The sequence below is a fragment of the Amblyraja radiata genome, chromosome 5 (assembly GCF_010909765.2).
Source record: "Amblyraja radiata isolate CabotCenter1 chromosome 5, sAmbRad1.1.pri, whole genome shotgun sequence".
NCBI lineage: Eukaryota > Metazoa > Chordata > Chondrichthyes > Rajiformes > Rajidae > Amblyraja > Amblyraja radiata.
In genome coordinates, this window is record NC_045960.1 from 85,812,045 (window position 1) to 85,836,084 (window position 24,040).

A 24,040-nucleotide genomic window follows, 5' to 3' on the forward strand; every position below is an offset into this window, starting at 1 on the left:
GGTATCATTTAAAAATAAATTGGATAGGCATATGGATGAGAAGGGAATGGAGGGTTATGGTATGAGTGCAGGCAGGTGGGACTAAGGGAAAATAATTGTTCGGCACGGACTTGTAGGGCCGAGATGGCCTGTTTCCGTGCTGTAATTGTTATATGGTTATATGGTTATGGTTATTGCCTCTAATCCTACACTCTCCCACTAGTGGAACCATCCTCTTCACATCCACTCTATCCAAACCTTTCTCTATTTGGTAACTGTCCCTCCTCAACAGCAAGTATAGGTCCAGTGCTTCTAACACTTATCATATGTTAACCCATTCATTCCTAGGATCAATCTTGTAAACCTCCTCTGGACCCTCTCCAGAGCCAACACATTCTTACTCAGATAATGTGCAAAAATTGCTCATAATATTCCAAATGTGGCACCTTAGCTCAGCGACAGCATTACTTCCCTGTTTTTGTATTCTTGTCCTAGGAGATATGGGGAGAAGGCAGGAAAGGGGTACTGATTGGGGATGATCAGCCATGATCACATTGAATAGCGGTGCTGACTCGAAGGGCCAAATGGCCTACTCCTGCACCTATTGTCCTCTTGATATAAATACTGGCATTGCGTTTGCCTTCCTTACTGCCGATTCGACCTGCAAATTAACTTTTTGGGAATCCTGCACCAGCACTCCCAAGTCCCTTTACACATCCGATTTCTGGATTCTCTCCCCATTCAGAAAATAGTGTGTGCCTTTATTCCGTCATTATGCAAATGATAACTGGCCAAAAAAACAGGTGTTTTCAGTACGAATTAAACCAATTCAAAAGAGTGACGAGAGCCATCATTTCAAAGTGATATGATGTGATATGATTACACAGCATTTCTGCATTTCTAGAAGTCAGAATTGCCTGAATAAAAAAATATAATAAAACAGATCACATTTGGAGTTATGGGGCAAATGGGGGTTTGATAATGGTTGAAGAAGAATAAATATCATGAATCGCTAATGGACTAGTTAAATGAAACATAGTAATTAAATAATGATGTAATTGTGGTTGGGACATAGGGATCTCCTATGAATGTCACAGCAATATTTATCAGAAATGACTTTAAAAAAATGGTTTTGCAATGTGCTTAATCCCTGGTTAAAAGGTTCTGAGATCTGATTGTTGCATACGGCATGATCAATTATACACTCCTACACAAGTATTTTCATTCATAGTAGCGTGAAATCTAGTGACCATTTATCAATAGATAGCCAAAATGTATTGCCTAATTAAAATGCTGTGTAATACATTAATTATGACTTTATTTCAAGAGTCAAGAGACTTTATTGTCATGTGTCCCTGATAGGACTATGAAATTCTTGCTTTGCTTCAGCACAACAGAACATAGTAGACATTGACTACAAAACAGATCAGTGTGTCCAGATACCATTATATACGTGAATACACACATGAATAAATAAACTGATAAAGTGCAAATAACAGATAATGGGCTATTAATGTTCAGAGTTTTGTCCGAGCCAAGTTTAATAGCCTGATGGCTGTGGTGAAGTAGCTATTTTGTCTCATTTCTATCTTGTTTGCATTATTCTTCACCCCCATCCTCTAACAAATAGTGTATTTAATTGTCAAAGCACTTTGGATACCCTGAGATTTATTGCATTTTTTTTCTCTTCAATGTCAGTGATCTTTCTGCACACTATGATTCGTGCAGGTTCAGTAGGAGTATTTTCTTTACAAGTATGATTATGAACCGTAGAGCAGTTGAAGATTTGGTGCAGCTGAGGTTGTTCACTGTGACATAAACTAGCAATGTTACAACATTTTGAGATTTTAAAAATCAAGTCTGCAAATTATCCCATCAGATAAAGCATAAAAAGAAGTTTAATTTGTCACCTAATTCACTTTCATATCTTCAGTATTAAAAAAGTTATGGACATTTTCATACTCTGAAATTAGCATCTTGTTCCCTATTGCTTTTCCATTGACAACACAAAAGCTGTGATCGAGGACAGTCAAAAGCCCATAACTTTCTTAAAAATTAAGAGAACTGAAATAAATTTTCAGTTATTATTGATTGAAGCATTCTGAAACAAATATGAAACAATCTTACTTGGATGACCTGAAATTAAATCATATAATAAGTTAATTACCTAATTGTAGCTAATTACAAAATTCAATTACTAAATCTAAACATCTATCCATTTCTTAAGAAACGATTAACATTTTTAAATAGCCTAAGTGTCCAAATAACATTCAAACAAGAATTCACGATGTAACACGATTTTAAAATCTCATTGTCATGTATTTATAGGCCAAATGGAAGGAATTTAGTGTTTAATTCCCGTAAATTAATGCCCATTTAAATCATCTTGCGAGCAGGATTTTGTGGAACGCGATCGATTGGAACGTTGCGGTTTGCGGTGAACTTAAACCCGATATCGGCAGGAAAAACACTGCCGGTTCGTATGGGGCCTAAATCACCTTTTCGCAACGTAAAATTTGGATTAAGGTAATCCTAAGAAGCACGTTTATATGAAAAATAAACGGCTTACCTTTAGCTGTCCCGTACGTGAGATCCGTCCCGTTGTTGGCATTGACGGCATTAGAAGTGGATTTTTATTTTACTCCAGCGATGAAATTGTCCCGCGGTTTAAAAAAAAAATCACAGAACGGCATTCGGAACGATTTTTCAGCATTACCTATCAGCCCAAAGAAAATATATCTCGGACTGGCAGGAGAAAACCACATTTTATCCCCGCCCCCCCCCCCCCCCATCAAAGGCGCCAAAGTCGCGCGCACGGCCAGTGGCAGAATTGAAGCGCCGCTGAAGGTAAGTTTTGTAACATACCTACATAAACATAATCATTTATAGAACAAATTTATGTGTCCTCCTCACTTCAGTGATTGGTCATCTTGCAGTTTTTGACTGCTCGGTACTGCAATATCATTCCTAATTAAGTGTGCAGCTTCTGAATTGAATGGAACCACTTCTGAGGGAGTCATGACATTGGGTTATAGATCCATTCTATTGAAAGCTGTTAAACATAATAAAGCTGTGGGTTTATGCTTTGTTCCATACAGCCTTTTGAAACAGAATGGACAGCACAGTGCTGCTTTCCTTGTGTAGCTGATTGACTCAAATTTTCATTCATAAATTGTGATCACATACTTTTAGTGGGATTTACAATGGCAACAAACAGTAATTCCTTTTGTGTGCATGTCAGGAGTTGGCACAGCAGTTATTGGTGACATCAATCTTCATTCAATGCTGATTTGATGCTTTGCACGCTAAATTACATGATTGATTCAAATAGAGGAATGTGCAAACCATGCATAGAAAATCTAAATTTGCAGCAGGTAACTTGGAGGACGTTCAATGACTTACAGGATTCTTGGGTTGATGAAGGGCTTGGTAGATGGGATGATTATGAGATAAGAGAAATGCTGAGAGTTTTATCGTAGTTAATACTTATAGGGTCATAAGGCACAGAAATAGGCCCTTTGGTCCAACTTGCCAATGCTAACCGAGATGCCCCATCTGCACTACTCTCACCTGCTTGAGTTTGGCCCATATCCCTCAACCTTTTCTTTATTTTGAATGTTGTTACAGTACCTGCGTCAACTACCTCCTCTGGCAGCTCGTTCTACTTGACCATCTGCCTCTGTGGAAAAAGTTGCCCCATGAGTTCCTATTAAATCTTTCTTCTTTCACATGAAACCTATGTCTTCTCTCTTTTTGATTCCCCTACTCTTGGTAAAAGACTGCATTCACCCTACCCAGATTCAGATTCAGATTCAGATTCAATCTTTATTGTCATTGTGCAGTGTACAGTACAGAGACAACAAAATGCAGTTAGCATCTCACCCAGAAGAGCGAACATAGATTAATGAGCAATAAATATATATATGTACATACAGTAGTAGTAGTGCAATTTTTCTGGGGGAAGGAATGTCTGGGGGGGGGGGTGGTGACTGGCAATCACCGAGGTGCAGAGTTAAGTAATGTAACAGCCGCAGGGAACAAGCTGTTCCTGGTCCTGCTGGTCCGGCAATGGAGAGACCTGTAGCGCCTCCCTGATGAGAGGAGGGTAAGCAGTCTGTGGCTGGGGTGAGAGCAGTCCTTGACGATGCTGCGCGCCCTTCGCAGACATCGTTTGCTCTGGACAGACTCAATGGAGGAGAGTGAGGAACCGGTGATGCGTTGGGCAGTTTTCACCAACCCTCTGCAGTGCTTTCCGGTCGGAGACAGAGCAGTTGCCATACCATACTGTGATACAGTTGGCAAGGATGCTCTCGATGGTGCAGCGGTAGAAGTTCACCAGAATCTGAGGAGACAGATGGACCTTCTTTAGTCTCCCCCTTCATGATTTTATACACCTCTGCAAGATCAACCTCCTGCGCTTCCAAGGAATAACATCGTAGCCTGCTCAACCTCTCCACATAGCTCAGGCACTCGAGTCCTGGCAACATCCTCATAAATCTTCTCTGCTCTCTTCACAGATTAATGACATCCTTCCTATAGCAGGATGACCAAAACTGGACACAATACTCCAAATGCAGCCTCACCAACATATTGTACTTATGTGTTTGATTTTGACAATAGACATAACCATCTCCCAATTTGCACTGTACTATTGTATAAAGAAACTTAGTCGCAGGGACACTTGATTCAGGAAGTGGGGAATTCACCTCCAGCTTGGGAAGAGAGTGTCAGGCAGTTCAGGCACCCTGCTTTGCAACCACATTGGACTTTCGCATGATTCAGCAGGTGATTAACAGGCTGCACAGATGTGCCTTGAACATTTTAATGCCACATTCCTGACCTAGACTGGAATTACAAAGGAGTTTGCCTCCTTCATGCTTAAATATTTAATTAGACCATGGTTGTGAACTATGATGGTCAATGCTCTACACCTGGGGATCTTGCATAATTCCTTCATTCTGAGAGACTTATCCATGCCGGATATATTCCAGTCACCAGATCAATGGCTTCTGAGGGAGAAACAGTTCCCTGCATCTCAGCTCCTGATACAAGCAATAGATCAATGTTCTAATGTGTGCCTTAACAGCCACTGTAGAATGGATTGTTAAAGTAGAGACCAGTACTGATCAGAATTGTGGTACTACTTATTGGCAGCCGTATGCAGGATAACCTAGCCTTCGTGTGGACACAATCCTTCTCTGCAGTTGAAAAGCGCAGAAGAGGAGGATTGAAACTGGTGCCAATGCTGCAAGACTCTCTCTCACTATTTGCTTCATCAAAGAGCCTGGATCACCATTAACATAGCTGAGGAATAGAAGCAGTCCTTACCCACGTGATCAGGTTCTGGACAAAATTCAGTCCTGTGGGAGATAAGTAATATTTTTGCCACACAGGTTTAGTATATATTGCCAGGAAATTCAAACGTGGAATTAAGGATGAATAGCTTTTAGGCAAAGTAATAAATGTTTTTAACGAGAAATTCATCCCCCAGTAGTAGTGCTATTAATCCCATATAATGATGACTATTTGTACTATTCCGCTTTTGAGATTTAGTTCCATCAATTGCAGCTGTACTAGATGGTATGTTTAATATTACTAACTGGGAATAAATTTCTAGGTATTTTTCTATAATGTACAGACAGTCCCTAAACCCCTCTTCGCCTTCAGTATATTTAAGTGCAGAGTAAAAGTACGATGTGTTACATAGAAAATAGGTGCAGGAGGAGGCCACCCTTCGAGCCAGCACCGCCATTCATTGTGTTCATGGCTGATCATCCCCTATATAGACATATAGAAAATAGGGTTCTTACTCACAAAAGTACATCTGATTTGAAACTGCACTTTGTTAAAATATTGTGTTGGGACCCTGTGAGCACTGGCATACGTGGACAGCTGCTGCAGGGAACTTCTACCTTTTGATCTGCCTCTTCATGATAATACTCCAGTAGGGTTTGCATAGATACTATTTTGATATTTCTGCTTGGATTCCTAACTCAAAATATCCATTTGTCAACCCAGAATCTGTTATTTTTGACAGAAAGGCACCTGAATAGCTTGTTTTTTTTAGGTTATTTTTACATGGCGCCTGGATTTGAGTGGATGATCACCTGCCATAATTATGCAACAGTAATTATCGTTTCGCTTTCCTCCATATCATTTCTAAATATTGTGATCATTACAAAATAGCTGGAGAATTTAACAGGTCTTTCAGCCAGACTTCCCATTTCTTTAGCAACAACGAACTGCAGATGCTGGTTTACACCAAAGATAGACCCAATGTGCTGGAGTAACTCAGCGGGTCAGGCAGCATCTCTGAAGAAAAGGATAGGGGACATTTCCGAAACATTACCTATCCTTTTTCTCCAGAGATGCTGCCTGACCCGCTGAGTTACTCCAGCACTTTTTTTGTCTGTCTTCGTATTTTAAGGCATGTTTGCTATTGGAAAATGTCCTCAGGCAATTCTGGACAGTTTCCGATTGGAATATCGTGTGTAGTTCAGGTCGCTGCATCACAGGAAGGATGTGAAGGCTTTGGAGAGGTGAAAAAGAGGTTAACCAGGACATTGCATGTATTAAAGGGTATTAGCAATAAGAGGAGGTTGGACACACTTTGATTGTTTTCTCTATAGTGTTGGAGGCTGAGCGGGCGACCCGACAAATGTATATAAAATGATGAGAGATATAAATAGAGCAGACAATGTTTTTTTCTTGGATGGCAATATCAAATTTTAGAAGGAAGACGTTCAACTTAAGAGGAGGAAAGTTTAAAGAAGATTTATGAGGCAAATTTTATACGCAAATAGCAGGTGCCTGGAACACGTTGCCAGGGGTGGTGATACAAGCAGACATGTTTGCAGAGTTTAAATATGAGTAAGTAGGAAATGTGGGATGTTGATCACTTGCAGGTTAGTTGGTATCATGGTTGGCACAGACACCTGAGACTGAAGAGCTTGTCCTTGTGCTGCTTTGTTTAGGTATGCTACAAAACTTACCTTCAGCGGCACTGCAGTTCTGCCACTGGCCGCGTGCGCGACTTTGACGCCTTTGGGGGGGGGGTGGCGAGGTTAAAATGTGGTTTTCCCCAGCCTGTCCGAGATATATTTTCTCAGGATGTCAGCTAATGCTGAAGAATTGTTCCGACTGCGGTTCTGTGAAAAAAAATTTAAACCGCGGGACAATTTCAGTGCTGGAGTAAAATAAAAATCCGCATCTAATGCCGTCAATGCTGACAATCGGACGGATTTCCCGTACAGGATAGCTAAAGGTAAGCCGTTTATTTTACATATAAACGTGCTTCTTATGATTACCTTAATCCAAATTTTACGTTGCGAAAAGGTGATTTAGGCCCCATACGAACTGGCAGTGTTTTTCTTGCTGGTATGGGGCTTAAATTAACCGCAACCGTAACGTTCCAATCGATCGCGTTCCACAAATCCCACTCGCAAGATGATTAAAATGGTCATTAATTTACGGGAATTAAACACTAAATCCCTTCCATTTGGCCTATAAATTCATGACAATGAGATTTAAAAATCATGTTATATTGTGAATTCTTGTGTGAATGTTATTTGGACACAGGCTATTTAAAAATGTTAATCTTTTCTTAAGAAATGTTGTTTAGATAGATGTTTAGATCTAGTAATTGAATTTTGTAATTAGCTACAATTAGGTAACTAACTAATTATATGCTTTAATTTCAGGCCATCCAAGTAAGATTGTTTCATATTTGTTTCAGAATGCTTCAATCTATAATAACTGAAAATGTATTTCAGTTCTCTTAATTTTTAAGAAAGTTATGGGCTTTTGACTGTCCTCGATCACAGCCTTTGTGTTAAGTCAATGGAAAAGCAATAGGGATTAAGATGCTAATTTCCGAGTATGAAAATTACCATAACTTTTTTAATACTGAAGATATGAAAGTGAATTAGGTGTCAAATTAAACATCTTTTTAATGCTTTATCTGATGGGATAAATTGCAAACTTGATTTTTTAAATCTCAAAATTTTGTAAAATTGCTACTTTGTACTATGTAACTGATGCACAACTGGCTCATGGGAAATTAGTCCATTTGGTGAAGATGTGATTGCGGTTGTTAGGTGCCAGGAGACGGAACATTGGAGACAAAGGGGAAGAAGGGCATTTGGCACAGAATGTTAGCACTAGACTATTCGGATCGGAGGAAGAGTGGATTGAGCAATGCATGCCATTTGCCTGCCCTTCTGTACCTCTTGGCTTCACGTTTAGGAAAGAAACCCTGGATATAAATGTTTTCATAGCACCTTCCAGCTTTCCTCGGCACACACAATGTGCAGGCCTGATTAGTCCTCTCTAAAACAATCATGAGGTTACTTCAGACGTGCACAGAGCATCTTGTGACCAGTCATAACGAAAAAAACCCAATATGAAACATATATATTAGATCCTCCTTTTGAATAGATCAAATTGAATGCGATCACTCTGCATACAGTGGTGAATCTTTTTTAAGCAATAAGATGGGTGCCAATTAATTCAACTTCCAGACATAATTATCAGAAATTATGTTGCATCACTTGAGGAGAATTCTACAGAATTAGTTAATAAATTGTTGATATACAAATATCACATGTTGTTAGATAAAACTATAAGCTGCAATGGGGAGATCTCATATTATCTCTGTAACTTGAACATGTACGTGGATAGGAAAGGTTTAGAGGGATATGGGCCAAACGCGGGAAGGTGGGACGAGCGTAGATGGGGCATCTTGGTCGGCATGGGCAAATTTGGCTGAAGGGCCTGTTATCATATGGTATGCTGTTCTATGACTATATAACTGATGCCAAAGTTTAGCACAAAATACATTCAATATGTTTCAGACTTAAAAATCATAAGTATGTATTTAAAATTGTGTGATGGTCTGCTCTACTTACAGTAAGGTATTGACAATTGAACCTTGATTTTAACATCTAGCATCTGCAGTTCCTTCCTACACTGATTTTAACCAATGTAGACTCTGCAGAAGTAGAAATTGTGCGACTTGCCAGGGATAAGAGAACTGTCATTAAACTCACTGGCCCCTCTTCCAACTACCTGAACTGAAAGGGCTGTTGAGCCAAAACCAAAGAGGCCAACGCCATTGTAGTGGGAGACTCCATTGTGAGAGGTACGGACAGGGGTTTCTGCGGCAGCAGACGGGATTCAAGGATGGTGTGCTGCCTTCCTGGTGCCAGGATCCAGGATCTCACGGACAGAGTGCAGAAAATCCTCAAGGGCGAAGGTGAACAGCTGGAAGTGGTAATGCATGTCGGCACAAACGATGTCGGAAAGAAGAGGATGAATATTCTGCAGCGTGACTTTAGAGAGCTCGGAAAAATGCTGAAAAGCAGGACCTCCAGGGTTGTTATCTCCGGTTTGCTTCCAGTTCCTCGTGCTGGTGAGAGCAGGAACAGGGGGTTATGGGACCTGAATGTGTGGCTGAGGAACTGGTGCACGGGGCAGGGATTTAGATTCTTAGATCACTGGGATCTGTTTTGGAGTAAGGGGGAACTGTACAAAAGGGACGGATTGCATCTTAACAGGTGGGGGACCAGCATTCTGGCAGGCAGGTTTGCCACTGCTACACGGGTGGTTTTAAACTGAATAAGGGGGGTGGGGTGTCAAATGGGATAGTCGAGGATGGAGTTAAAGGGAAAGGGTTTCTTAAATGTGAGGGATAGACAGAAAGGAAAAGGAGGTGGAGTAGCGTTGCTGGTTAGAGAGGAGATTAACGCAATAGAAAGGAAGGTCATTAGCTTGGAGGATGTGGAATCGATATGGGTAGAGCTGCGAAACACTAAGGGGCAGAAAACGCTAGTGGGAGTTGTGTACAAGCCACCTAACAGTAGTATTGGAGTTGGGGATAACATCAAACAGGAAATTAGAAATGCGTGCAACAAAGGTAAAACAGTTATAATGGGTGACTTCAATCTACATATAGATTGGGTGAATCAAATTGGCAAGGGTGCTGAGGAAGAGGATTTCTTGGAATGTATGCGGGATAGTTTTCTCAACCAACATGTAGAGGAACCAACAAGAGAGCAGGCTATTCTAGATTGGGTATTGAGTAATGAGGAAGGGTTAGTTAGCAGTCTTGTTGTGCGTGGCCCCTTGGGAAAGAGTAACCATAATATGGTTGAGTTCTTCATTAGGATGGAGAGCGACATTGTTAATTCAGAAACAAGGGTCCTGAACTTAAAGAAAGGTAACTTTGAGGGTATGAGACATGAATTGGCCTAGATAGACTGGCAAATGATTCTTAAAGGGTTGACGGTGGATATGCAATGGAAGGCATTTAAAGACTGCATGGGTGAACTACAACAAATGTTCATCCCAGTTTGGCAAAAGAATAAATCAGGGAAGGTAGTGCATCCGTGGATAACAAGGGAAATTAGAGATAGTAATCAAAACAAAAGATGAAGCATACAAATTAGCCAGAAAAAGCAGCCTACCAGAGGACTGGGAGAAATTCAGATTCCAGCAGAGGAGGACAAAGGGCTTATTTAGGAAAGGGAAAATAGATTATGAAAGAAAACTGGCAGGGAACATAAAAACTGACTGCAAAAGTTTTTATAGATACGTGAAGAGAAAAAGATTAGTTAAAACAAATGTAGGTCCCTTGCAGTCAGAAACAGGTGAATTGATCATGGGGAACAAAGACATGGCAGACCAATTGAATAACTACTTTAGTTCTGTCTTCACTAAGGAAGACATAAATAATCTGCCAGATATAGCAGGGGATCGGGGGTGAAATGAGATGGAGGAACTGAGTGAAATCCAGGTTAGCCGGGAAGTGGTGTTAGGTAAATTGAATGGATTAAAGACCGATAAATCCCCAGGGCCAGATAGGCTGCATCCCAGAGTACTTAAGGAAGTAGTCACAGAAATAGTGGATGCATTAGTGATAATTTTCCAAAACTCTTTAGATTCTGGAGTAGTTCCTGAGGATTGGAGGGTAGCTAATGTAACCCCACTTTTTAAAAAGGGAGGGAGAGAGAAAACGGGGAATTACAGACCAGTTAGTCTAACATCGGTAGTGGGGAAACTGCTAGAATCAGTTATTAAAGATGGGATAGCAGCACATTTGGAAAGTGGTGAAATCATAGGGTAAAGTCAGCATGGATTTATGAAAGGTAAATCATGTCTGACGAATCTTATAGAATTTTTCGAGGATGTAACTAGTAGAGTGGATAAGGGAGAACCAGTGGATGGGTTATATCTGGACTTTCAGAAGGCTTTCGACAAGGACCCACATAAGAGATTAGTATACAAACTTAAAGCACACGGTATTGGGGGTTCAGTATTGAAGTGGATAGAGAACTGGCTGACAGACAGGAAGCAAAGAGTAGGAGTAAACGGGTCCTTGTCACAATGGCAGGCAGTGACTAGTGGGGTACCGCAAGGCTCAGTGCTGGGACCCCAGCTATTTACAATATATATTAATGATCTGGATGAGGGAATTGAATGCAACATCTCCAAGTTTGAGGATGACACGAAGCTGGGGGGCATCGTTAGCTGTGAGGAGGATGCTAGGAGGCTGCAACGTTACTTGGATAGGCTGGGTGAGTGGGCAAATGCATGGCAGATGCAGTATAATGTGGATAAATGTGAGGTTATCCACTTTGGTGGCAAAAACAGTAAAGTAGACTATTATCTGAATGGTGGCCGATTAGGAAAAGGGGAGATGCAATGAGACCTGGGTGTCATGGTACACCAGTCATTGAAAGTAGGCATGCAGGTGCAGCATGGCATGTGAAGAAAGTGAATGGTATGTTAGCATTCATAGCAAAAGGATTTGAGTATAAGAGCAGGGAGGTTCTACTGCAGTTGTACAGGGTCTTGGTGAGACCACATCTGGAGTATTGCGTACAGTTTTGGTCTCCAAATCTGAGAAAATACATTCTTGCCATAGAGGGAGTACAGAGAAGGTTCACCAGACTGATTCCTGGGATGTCAGGACTGTCATATGAAGAAAGACTGGATAGACTCGGCTTGTACTCGCTAGAATTTAGAAGACTGAGGGGGGATCTTATAGAAACGTACAAAATATTTAAGGTGTTGGACACGCTAGATGCAGGAAGATTGTTCCCGATGTTGGGGAAGTCCAGAACAAGGGGTCACAGTTTAAGGATAAGGGGGAAATCTTTTAGGACCGAGATGAGAAAAACATTTTTCACACAGAGAGTGGTGAATCTCTGGAATTCTCTGCCACAGAAGGTAGTTGAGGCCAGTTCATTAGCTATATTTAAGAGGGAGTTAGATGTGGCCCTTGTGGCTAAAGGGATCAGGGTGTATGGAGAGCAGGCAGGTACAGGATACTGAGTTGGATGATCAGCCATGATCATATTGAATGGCGGTGCAGGCTCGAAGGGCCGAATGGCCTACTGCATGCACTTATTTCTATGTTTCTATGTTTTTATGAACGCTATCTGGAGGCTGCTGTTGGAAACAATTTGCTGGATGGAGATTTGATCAGCTGTGCAATGGTGCTGCAAAGTTAAAGTGTGTGTCAATATTCACCATCCAACCACACAAATATGTGAGAGTGTTGTAATTGTGGGTCTTGTGAAAACATATTCCAATATAAGGCATTCTAATCTAGAAAGAGGGGAAACGTGAGAGTGGGGAAGATAGATGCAAGTTCCACCGGTTTAATAGTACGATACTTATGAAGAGTTAGACATTTTGATCGTTGGGTTAGAAGGTTACATTGATGAGAATAAGGAGGTTTGTGTGAGTAAGGAGGTAAACAATCACAAAGCCATACCGCACGGAAACAGGCCCTTTGGGCCACCTTGCCTGTACCGACCAAGTGGGCATACTGGACTAGTTCCACCTTTGTCGACATATTTAGGGAGCCATGCCCCTTCCTTCCAGTTCCCCCAGTGTTCTGCAACACTGAACATCCAGAGCTCTACCATGCACTGTGCATGAAAATAAATGACGACCAGTCAGGAGAAAGGCAGTCCACATTTTACAGTCTTTTGGTTTTACATTATATTTAATAGTATATTTGTAAATGTTTGAATTTTAGAAAACTGAATAAGCCGCTGGGATCTTACCTATTGCTTTTATTAAATGAAATATCAGCATCCTCCAGTTACACATCATTAACTGCTTTGTTGTTCTTCATTAACTCGCAACATCTCCCCAACAAGGAGCTGTTAGTGTGAGCAATCTGTATTAATATTCTCTGACATTAGCATTTACTGCACTATGAATTAATTACAGGAAAACGTACATGATAATGGGATGGAAGGAGGGGCAGTTTGGGGGATAATACAGGTTACAGTTCATGCTTTGCTGTGTCTGTCAGAGTTTACTCATGTCAAAAGTGACCTTTATTTTTTGACTTCAATTAAATTATATTTCTGAGGGAGAGTAAAGCACACTGTCAACAACATGTTGTTTAAGAAGGAACTGCAGATGCTGGAAAATCGAAGGTTACACAAAAATGCTGGAGAAACTCAGCGGGTGCAGCAGCATCTATGGAGTGAAGGAGATAGGCAACGTTTCGGGCCGAAACGTTGCCTATCTCCTTCGCTCCATAGATGCTGCTGCACCCGCTGAGTTTCTCCGGCATTTTTGTGTACCTGTCAACAACATGTTTAGCACAAGCAAATAAGCAAAAACCTCTGCCTCCTAATCCTTTAGTCTAATCTTCCTCCCAACCTTTCTACTTTTTAAAGATCCAAACCAGTCTCTTTGACAAAGCTTTTGTCACCTTGATGTATGATGGCTGAGTGTCAGTTTGTGTCTGATTTTTTTTTTTTGCTCTTGTGAAGCACCTTGGATATATTTGCTGTTTCCCTGCAAGTAGTTTACTGTATGTTGCTGCTTACAGAGCTATAAAATACTGTGGACTATTTGATGCTCATAGTTGCTTCACTATTCACCATAAATACAACAGGGTAGCAACAGAGAGAGCGAAGACAATGGAAAGATTTCTTGTTTTAATCTTACAGAAAATGACCTTCAAGGATGAACCTTTTGCAAGCCTTGGCAGCTTCATAGGCAACCGGGAGATCAGGTAGGTTAAGGCGACATCTAAAGACCACAACAGTCTTTTCAGGTGAGGCAGAGGTTCACTTGCACGTCCTCCAACCTCATCTACTGTATCCGCTGTTCCAGGTGTCAACTGCTGTACATCGGCGAGACCAAGCGCAGGCTCGGCGATTGTTTCGCTGAACACCTCCGCTCAGCTGCCTCAACGTAACTGATCTCCCGGTTGTTCAGCATTTTAATTCCCTCTCCCATTCCCAATCTGACCTTACTGTCCTGGGCCTCCTCCACTGTTAGAGTGAGGCCCAGCGCAAATTGGAGGAACAGCACCTCATATTTCACTTGGGTAGCTTACACCCCAGCGGTATGAACATTGACTTCTCTAACTTCAAATAGCCCGTGCTTTCCCCCTCTCTCCATCCCCTTCCCCTTCCCAGTTCTCCCACTAGTCTTACTGTCTCCGACTATATTCTATCTCTATCCAGCCCATTCCTGACCTGAACGTCACCCATTCCTTCTCCCCGGAGATCCTACCTGTCCCGCTGAGTTACTCCAGCATTTTGTATCTACCTTAAATGAGACTAATGTCAGGTTTAATGTCTCACCCCTGTGAAAGAATACACAATGTACAAACTATCCATGAAGACTCCCGATTATGTAAGGATTTCATTCCTTAGAATTGTCAACAGCTGATTCCTCCCAAGTCAGAAACAAGAGGGAGAAATACCTGATATTTCATATTGCTCTTCATACACTTGCCATTTTTTTCCATTTCATCAAATATTCATTAATAATTAAACTAATGAAATATTTACTGTAGAGACGAGGAACTCAACTGGTATGGCAGCATCTGTTTAGGGACTGGACAGTTATATTTTGGGTCAGGACTCTTCTTCAGAAATATTTACTGTATTCAGTTATTAATGAATACCACAAACCATTTTATTACTATTACTATATATTTTTTAAATTGATAAAAATTTAGGGGGAAATTTGCATGAAGTCAGATTTCTGTAAGTTAGGTCATTCGGTAACCCCGGGAGTCCCTGTGGTACTGATATCAAAATAGAAAATACTGGCGTCGTTCAGCAAGTCAGATAGCATCTGTGGAAGGAGGAATAGATAATGGTTCAGGTCACCAATTGTTCAGTAGACTATATTACACCATTGGCTTAGAAGCAGTTGAAAGAAAGTTCACTATGTGACCTACAATATTCTGGTGTTTTTTTGCAATGTGATTGGATTTCTACCGCCTACTGCAATCATTATTTCTGCATCAGAATGAGGAGCCTTTTAAGATTAGGGCTAGAAGCAATAAGAATCTTAGCTTGTAGATGTACAGAGATTTTAATCTTGCAAAATATTTTAGGTATTTTATGGGTCTCTTTCAGACACGATTTGATACTGAACCATGGAAGAAATATTAGGTTGCTGGTCAAAAAATATGTTTTTAAAGAGCCTTGTGATGGAGCAGGTCAAGAAGATATATGTTGAGGGAAGTAATTTCAGAGATTAAGTCTGAGACAGATGAAGGCACAGCCATCCGTTGAGGGATAATGTAAATTGGAGATCTTTTGAAAAATGAGAAGGTATGACACTGAAGCAGGTTCCATGGTGCATGCTGTGGAGAAAGCACAGGATAGGGCCCTGTAGATACAAATCTCATCCTATAGTAGGAACAACAAGGAATTCTGTGTCAGTGTGTGGAAAGCAAACAAGTGAACATCTCTCAGCGAAGCCAATAACTCATGTGGGAGTCTCAAACTTCCCGACGTGTTCTCAGGATCAATGGCAATCTCATTTGTTAACATGAGATGGTTCAGGTTGGCTGCATTCAAAGATCTATTGGCCCTTCATCAAAGTGAACATCAGCTCCTATAGTAGGGCTTGGAACGACGTCCACCCACAGAAATACTTGAAACAAAATGACGTCTTTCCTTTCCCAGATCCTGATGCAAGGTCTTGACCCGGAATGTTGAAAATTAATTTGCCACCACAGATGCTGCATTAGCTACTGTGTTCATTCAACAGTTTGTTTTTATGCTCCAGATCCCAATATTTGCAGTCTCTTGAGTCTCCATGCCTTTCCTCTGTATGGTTAAATCATCTGTCTAAACTACAACCATTTCTGAATGACACAACAAAGACGTAATCAAATTACATAGGGATCTAAATGAATTTTATTACACTGCAGACACAACGAGAATGCAAAAACTGGAAACTTGAGCAAAAAATGAAGTGCTGGAGGAACTCAGCAGGCCAGGCAGAGTCTGGGGCGGAAATGGACGGATGAAGATTGGATCAGTTTGAAGTAGGGTCCCGATTCGAAATATCATCTGTCCATTCTTCTCCACCGTTGCTGCTTGGCATGTTGATTTCCTCTGGTGTTTGATTTTTGATTCATATTAAATGATTGGCTTCGAACTCTTAAAGTAAGCTTATTTTACAGTGTACACTTTTATGTAGAGTTTTGTATCTTTTCCATTAAAAGCAATTAAAAGCTTCCAAAATAACTAACATAGAAGGAAACACACAGGTATGTCATACCTAGACCACTTACTGTTGATCCCCTCCACACTGAAACGAATGAGATGCAATTCTAAAACTAAATTCACCTGGGTAAAATTTTTGCAGGAATATTACTGGCAGAATTGCACGAAGTTCACACAGCATTGGTGAACTCCCAGAAGGAATTCAGCATCAGTGTGTGGAAAACAAACAAGTGAACATCTCTCAGCAAATTCAATAACTCATGTGGGAGTCTTGAACTTCCCAACGTTTTCTCAGGATCAATGGCAATCTCATTTGTTGACGTGAGATGGTTCAGGTTGGCCACATTCTAAGATGTATTGGCACTTCATCAAAGTGAACATCAGCTCTGAACTTTCAACAAATTAACATTACATGCCCTGGATGGGAAATTGTATACCCACTAGAACTTACAATATCTTGCCACACCTCACCACAGATGTCTCGGGAGGTTGTTGAGTTGTTGAGCTTTCTTTGTGATTGCATCAATGGCTAAAAGTTGACTATTCTTTGAGATTAATTGTTTACATCCCTTGGTTTTGTGCGATTCTTAGTGTAATGCAACAGGCACACCCAGATGTATCCATTGGTAATAGGAAAAAAAAATATTTATACCTGTGCTAATGTATTTCTTCAATCTGCCTTCTAGGGAGTGTCTGCATTGCTTGTAATCTACCAAAAATTCCCTAGATTCTCTCAAGCTCCCAGGGGTTGGAAAACTAAAAATATAATACTACTATTCAAGCAAAGTGACCAAAAGAAAACAGAAAACCATTTAGCCTAGTATTTGGCATTGGGAAAATGTTGAGATCCATTATTGAAGAGTAGAACATTTGGAATGTCAAAAGACAACCAACATGGTGATATAAAGGGGAACATGTGGTTGACAAATTTGCTTGTCCTTTAACGATATAAAATACAGTGGACAGTACAGTAAGCACAGTACCTGGAAACAAAGGGGAAGCCTCTATTGTGTCCGGAAATGTGGCTTGCGGGCAGGACTTCAGGTCAGGCTGTAGCGCAGGGGACTTCGGCTCCCTCTCCCTACTATCCTACTGGCCAACGTACAATCCCTTAAAAATAAAGTGGAGGACTTAAGGTCAAGGCTGCTTTATTAAAGGGAGCTGAGGGAATGCTCTGTGTTCTGTTTCACAGAGACATGGCTCACCCCCAGCTCCCCAGACTCAGCGGTCCAACCTGAAGGGTTCTCCATCCACCGTATGGACCGTACACTGGCATGTGGGAAAGGGAGAGGAGTGGGCGTCTGCCTCATGGTCAACTCTGCGTGATGTTCAGACGTGGCAATCCTGTCCAACTCCTGCTCTCCACACCTCGAACATCTGGCGGTGAAGTGCTGTCCATTCTACCTTCCGAGGGAATTCACCTCCATCATCCTGACTGCGGTCTACATCCCACCCCAGGCAGACGTCCGTCTGGCACTGGAGGAGCTGCACGCCGTGGTCAACAAACACCAGACGTCTTACCCCGAGGCATTTACCACCATTGCTGGGGACTTCAATAAGGCAAACCTAAGAAATCACTCCCTAACTTCCACCAACATGTCTCCTGCTGCACCAGAGGACCAAACACCCTCGACCACTGCTACACCACCATCAAGAATGCCTATCGTTCTATCCCTCGCCCTCACTTTGGTAAATCCGACCATACCGCGGTGCTGCTTCTTCCTGCCTACAGGCAGCAATTAAAGAGCGCACCCCCAGAAGTGAGGACAGCACAGAACTGTTCGGGGGGGGGGGGGGGGGGGGGGGGGGAGGGGGGGAGGGGGGCAGAGGAACAACTACAGGACTGTTTGGAGTCTGTAGACTGGGCAATGACCAAGGACTCAGCAACGGACTTGAACGAATATGCCACAGTCGTTACAGACTTCATTAAGAAATGTGTGGAGGACTGCATCCCAACAAAAACCTTCCGAGTGTTTCCCAATCAGAAACCTTGGATGGACTTTGAGATCCGCACTCTTCTGAAGACCAGACACCGGGCATTCATGTCTGATGATACAGTGGTCGACAAGAAGTCCAGATACGACCTTGGTAAGGCCATCAAAAAGGCCAAGAGAGACATCTGCTCCAAACTGGAGGATGAGACAGATGTTCGTCAGCTGTGGCAGGACCTGAATGCAATCACCTCCTACAAGGCGAAATCAGGAGGTAGCTCGGATGTTGGCGTAGCATCATTCCCTGATGAGCTCAATGCGTTTTACGCACGGTTTGATAGGGAGAACACCGATGTGCCTTCCCGAGTCCCCATTTGCTGTGATGGTATTTCAGTCTCAGTCACAGAGGCCGACGTCAGAAAATTCTTCAGAGGGGTGAACCCACGAAAAGCACCTGGACCTGATGGTACACCTGGTCGTGTTCTAAAAACCTGTGCGGACCAACTGGCTGGAATTTTTACAGACTTTTCAACCTCTCACTTTTGAAGTCCGAGGTTCCCACCTGCTTCAAAAAGGCATTAATTATACCAGTGCCCAAGAAGAGTAAAATGACGTGCCTCAATGACTATCAACCAGTGGCACTAACGCCTGTGGTGATGAAGTGCTTTGAGAGGTTGATCATGGCGCAAATCAACTCCTACCTCAACAAAAACCTGGACCCACTGTAGTTCACTTACCGCCACAACAGATCAACGGAGGATGCAATCTAGCTGGCCCTCCACTCCGTTCTGGACCACTTGAACAACAAAAATTCATATGTCAGGCTATTATTCATCGATTACAGCTCGGCATTTAATACATCCCCTCCAAGCTGGTTACCAAACTCGCAGAACTGGGTCTCTGCACATCCCTCTGCAATTGGATCCTCGACTTCCTCATTCACAGACCACAGTCTGTTCGTATTAGTGGAAATGTGTCAGACTCAATAACAATCAGCACGCGAGCACCTCAAGGCTGCGTGCTCAGCCCCCTGCTGTACTCACTCTATACTCATGACTGCGTAGCCGGTCATAGTGCGAACTCAATCATCAAGTTTGCTGATGACACCACTGTTGTGGGATGTATCACTGATGGGGATGAGTCAGAGCATAGAAGAGAGATCGAGCAACTGTCCATATGGTGCCAGCACAATAAACTGGCCTTCAACACCAGCAAAACCAAGGAACTGATTGTGGACTTTGGAAGGAGTAGGAGGGGGACCCACAGTCCCGTTTATATCAACGGGTCGATGGTTGAAAGGGTCAAGAGCTTCAAATTCCTGGGCGTGCACATCTCTGAAGATCTTTCCTGGTCCGAGAACACTGATGCAATTATTAAAAAAGCAAATCAGCGCCTCTACTTCCTGAGAAAATTACGGAGAGTCGGTAAGGAGGACTCTCTCTAACTTCTACAGGTGCACAGTAGATGCTGACCGGTTGCATCGTGGCTTGGTTCGGCAACTTGAGCTCTATGGAGAGGAAAAGACTACAAAAAGTAGTAAACACTGCCCAGTCCATCATCGGCTCTGACCTCCCTCCCATCGAGGGGATCTATCGCAGTCGCTGCCTCAAAAAGGCTGGCAATATCATCAAGGACCCACACCATCCTGGCAACACACTCATCTCCCTGTTACCTTCAGGTAGAAGGTACAGGAGCCAGAAGACTGCAACGACCAGGTTCAGGAATAGCTACTTCCCCACAGCCATCAGGTTATAAAACTTGGCTCGGACAAAACTCTGAACATTAATAGCTCATTATCTGTTATTTTCACTTGATCAGTTTATTTATTCATGTGTGTATTTACGTAAATAATGGTATATGGACACACTGATCTGTTATGTAGTCAATGCCTGAAGCAAAGCAAGAATTTCATTGTCCTGTCAGGGACACGTGACAATAAACTCTCTTGAAGTCTCTTGAAGTCTTGAAGGATTGGGGAAACTAGAAGATACGGTTTATTGGATGTTGAGAAGGCATTTACTAAGGTGTCACATAAACATTATTGAATATAATGAGAATACTGCATCAGGAGTGATATATTTACATAGGTAAGCTTCAAACAATAAACAGTCAGAATAAATGGTAATTGGTAACTAATGATATGCCACAGGGATCAGTGCTGGGGCATCAGTATTTACAATCTATGTTAATGATGTGGATGAAGGGATCAAATGCATTACAGACAGATTTGCTGATGATTCAAAGATTAGATTAGTGAATTGTGAGGAGGACACAAAAGAGCCTTCAAAGAATTGCAGATAAGATGTAGTTGGTTTAGATGTACAATTTGTGAAATTCTGAGGTTATTAATTTGGGTAGAAAGAATGAAGAAGCCAATTATTATTTCAAATGGAGTAAAATTACAAAATGTCGAAGTACAAAAATACCTGCTGTTCCTTGCACTTGAAACATAAGATATTAGTATGCAGGTGAAGCAAGCAATTACAGTGCAGAATTGACTTACTGCAAGATAAATGTAATATAAAAGGGGGGAGAAATTTACTTGCACTGCGGCAGTACAGAATAGTACACTAAATTAATTCATTGGATTATGATGTTGAAGAAAAGCTGAACCTGGACCCCTAAATGATTGAAGGAAATCTTATGGAAACATCTGAATCTAAGAGGTTTTGACTGGGCAAATACAGAGAGGATATTCCTTCTAAAGGGGTATCTGGAACAAGGGGGCATATTTTCTCGATCAGTTATCTAAAATGGTGATGCGAAGGACTTCTCTCAGACAGTTGTGACTCCTTGGAATTCTTTCTGAAAGGACTCTGGAGACAGGCACGTTGCATATATTCAAGGCACAGATTGACAGGTGATTAAACTGCCTGGGATAAGGGAAGAAAGCAGAAATGTGGCATTGTAGCTCAGGCAGAATTAACTATGATCTCTAGTTGAAGCATGGAACATGCTCAGGGATCCAAGTGGCTTCAACTGCTTGCTCTTCTGTTTTCAATCAAAAAGCAATGGGATAAATACTTGAAAGATAAAATTTTATAAGGCTTTGAGGAGATTGCAAGGAAGCCTTATATTGAACGCCAGTCTGAACATTAGTCTGAAGAAGTATCCTGACGTGAAATATCACCCATCCTTTTTCTCCAGTGATGCCGCCTGACCCGCCGAGTTACTCCAGCAATTTGTGTCTATCTTGAACACGACATCTGGTTTCGCAATGATGGGCTGAATCCTCTGCCTTTTCAAAATAAATTCTAGAAATGACTGTGAATCTGAAATCATCTGATTGAATATTTCCTCTGTGACACATCTTTCATCGACCTTAGAGGCTGCCTACAAACTCCATCAAGCTAATTTGTGTGGTTTAACATATTCTAATGCATTTGAAATGTATTTTCAATCATTTGCATTGGATTAAAATACAGATTTTAAAAATAAATTATAATCAAATACTTAAGATGGTATCTGATTTTACTTCGGAGTCACGTGAGTGACTACATGAAGAACCCACTCAGTGCGCAGGTGCGGCATTACGCCAGCAGTGCAACAGCGGCTGCAACGGGAGTTAGGCGCTCCCGCTACTGAATGAAACGGACCGTCAGGTGAGTATCCTGAGGTCGGGTTTCTTTTACAGGTGAGCCTTTTTCTGCTTGTGTTTTACAGGCAGAGAAAAAGACTCTGGAACAAAACTGTCCCCCGTTCAAGGAGGAACGTTTTCCCGTCGGGGAGGGGGGCAGCAACAGGCGGTAGGAGCGTTTACCCGGTGTTCCTCTATTCCCCGACACTGTGCCGAGCCCAGCCCGCTAGCACCTGAGCAGCGGGCTGGATGCATAGCCACCCGAAGAGGCATCCGGCAGGTGTTCCCGATTTCGGATGGGACGTCTCTCCACCCGCACGGGGGGAGAGAGAGCCGCCTGAGCCGCTGGAGCGGCTCACGGAGCAGGTGCCTGCGAGACGCGCTGCTTGAGGGGCGCTCTCGCATCTACAAGGCACAAAAGCTCTAGAAGAAGGCGGTAGGAACAATTACCGGGCGCACCGCTATCCCCATCACCGCGCCGAGCCCAGTCCCGCTAGTGCCTGAACTGCGGGCTGGATGTCTAGCCATCCGAACAGGCATCCGGCCGGTGGCGTCCGATTCGTTGGACGGGGACATGTCTCCACCTAAATGGAGGAGAGACAGCCGCTGGAGCTGCATCCAACAGCTATTGGAGCAGCTCCAGCGAGATGCGCAGAAAGAGCGCTCTCGCGGAGGGAGGTCAGGCACCCCCTCCACAGTGTTTCATGCACTGCCCTCTGCTCCCTCATTACTGGAGGCTAGCATTGGTGACCAGGGCTGGGCTGGTCTGGAACAGGGGCAGGCGGACGAATTCGGGAGTATGCCAGGGGTGCAGGAACAGGAAGAGCTGCTGGGTGTGGTGGACCGCTTTGTAGCAACCTCACGGGCTGGAGCACCGCTGGAACCAAGAATGGCGGCCAGCATCAACCATCTATGCAATAAACCATTACTGGAAAAGGTGCTCGCTGAGGTGCTGAAACAACACACAGCACCAGAAAACTGTGAGGCCCTCAAAGTAAAAAGTGTCAACAGCCAAATCTGGGGGCATGTGGGGTCACACATCCGGACCCAAGAACTCAAGCTACAGCGGATCCTAGGCTCCTGACGTCGGCCATCACAGCCTTTGCTCGTTCCGTGGAGACCACGGAGATGGATACCTGCCAGCAGGATGTGCTGGCATTAATGTGTACCACAAAATTTGAGATCAACAATCTCCGGAGGGAAACATAAGACCAGCCCTCAATCCCAAATTTGCTGGCTTGTGTAAAGCCCCAGCTGCGGAGACGGACGCGCTGCTATTTGGGGAAGATCTCAATAAAAAACTGAAGGAGATGGAGGAAGCATCAAAAACCTTCGGCCTAATGAGGGCAGGCCCCGGGACGAGCAAACCAAGACCTCCGATACCCAAGCGGGGGGAGATTACACTTGTTTAAAGAAGCATGGGGTATGGTCACGAGTGACAAGTATATTTTCAACAGCATTAGTGGATATAAAATACAATTCATGTCAGAAAAAACGCCGCCAGTTCAACATTGGCCCCAAAGGGTATTTCTCCCTCCGTCAAAGAGAAACGTGAGGGGCAAGCTGAACTGGTGAGACTTATCACAAAGGGGGTCATCGAAAAGACCAAACATGAACCTTTGGAATTTGTATCCAATATATTCACTAAAACCAAAAAAGATGGTGGCTGTCGCATCATCATTGACTTAACATCACTAAACAAATTTGTTAAGTATATACATTTCAAAATGGAGACATATGTTACTGCCAAACAACTGAATTCCAAAGGACACTTCATGGCAAGCATTTATCTTAAATATGCTTACTATCTAGTACCCATATACAAGGATCATCGCAGAAACCTAAAATTTAACTGGATGGTACAAAGCATTGCCCTATGGGCTAACTTCAGCCCCAAGATTATTCACCAAAATATTGAACCCAGCCATGGCAATACTAAGAAAACAAAAACATATTGTCATGGCATATCTGGATGATATTCAGATAGTAGGGAAAACGATGGAATTGGCTGTGGCAGCAGTATCAGCTACAAAACAGCTCCTCGAAAC

The 24,040-nt window shown here is 42.6% G+C and overlaps 1 long non-coding RNA gene across 1 annotated transcript; it reads left to right on the top strand.

Annotated features, from left to right (window-relative positions):
• Positions 1-619: 619 nt before the first annotated feature.
• LOC116972861 lies at positions 620-23,816 on the top strand. The gene is made up of 3 exons (XR_004411931.1): positions 620-747; positions 8,129-8,131; positions 23,805-23,816. It is a non-coding gene; the product is annotated as an uncharacterized LOC116972861 (long non-coding RNA).
• Positions 23,817-24,040: the final 224 nt, after the last annotated feature.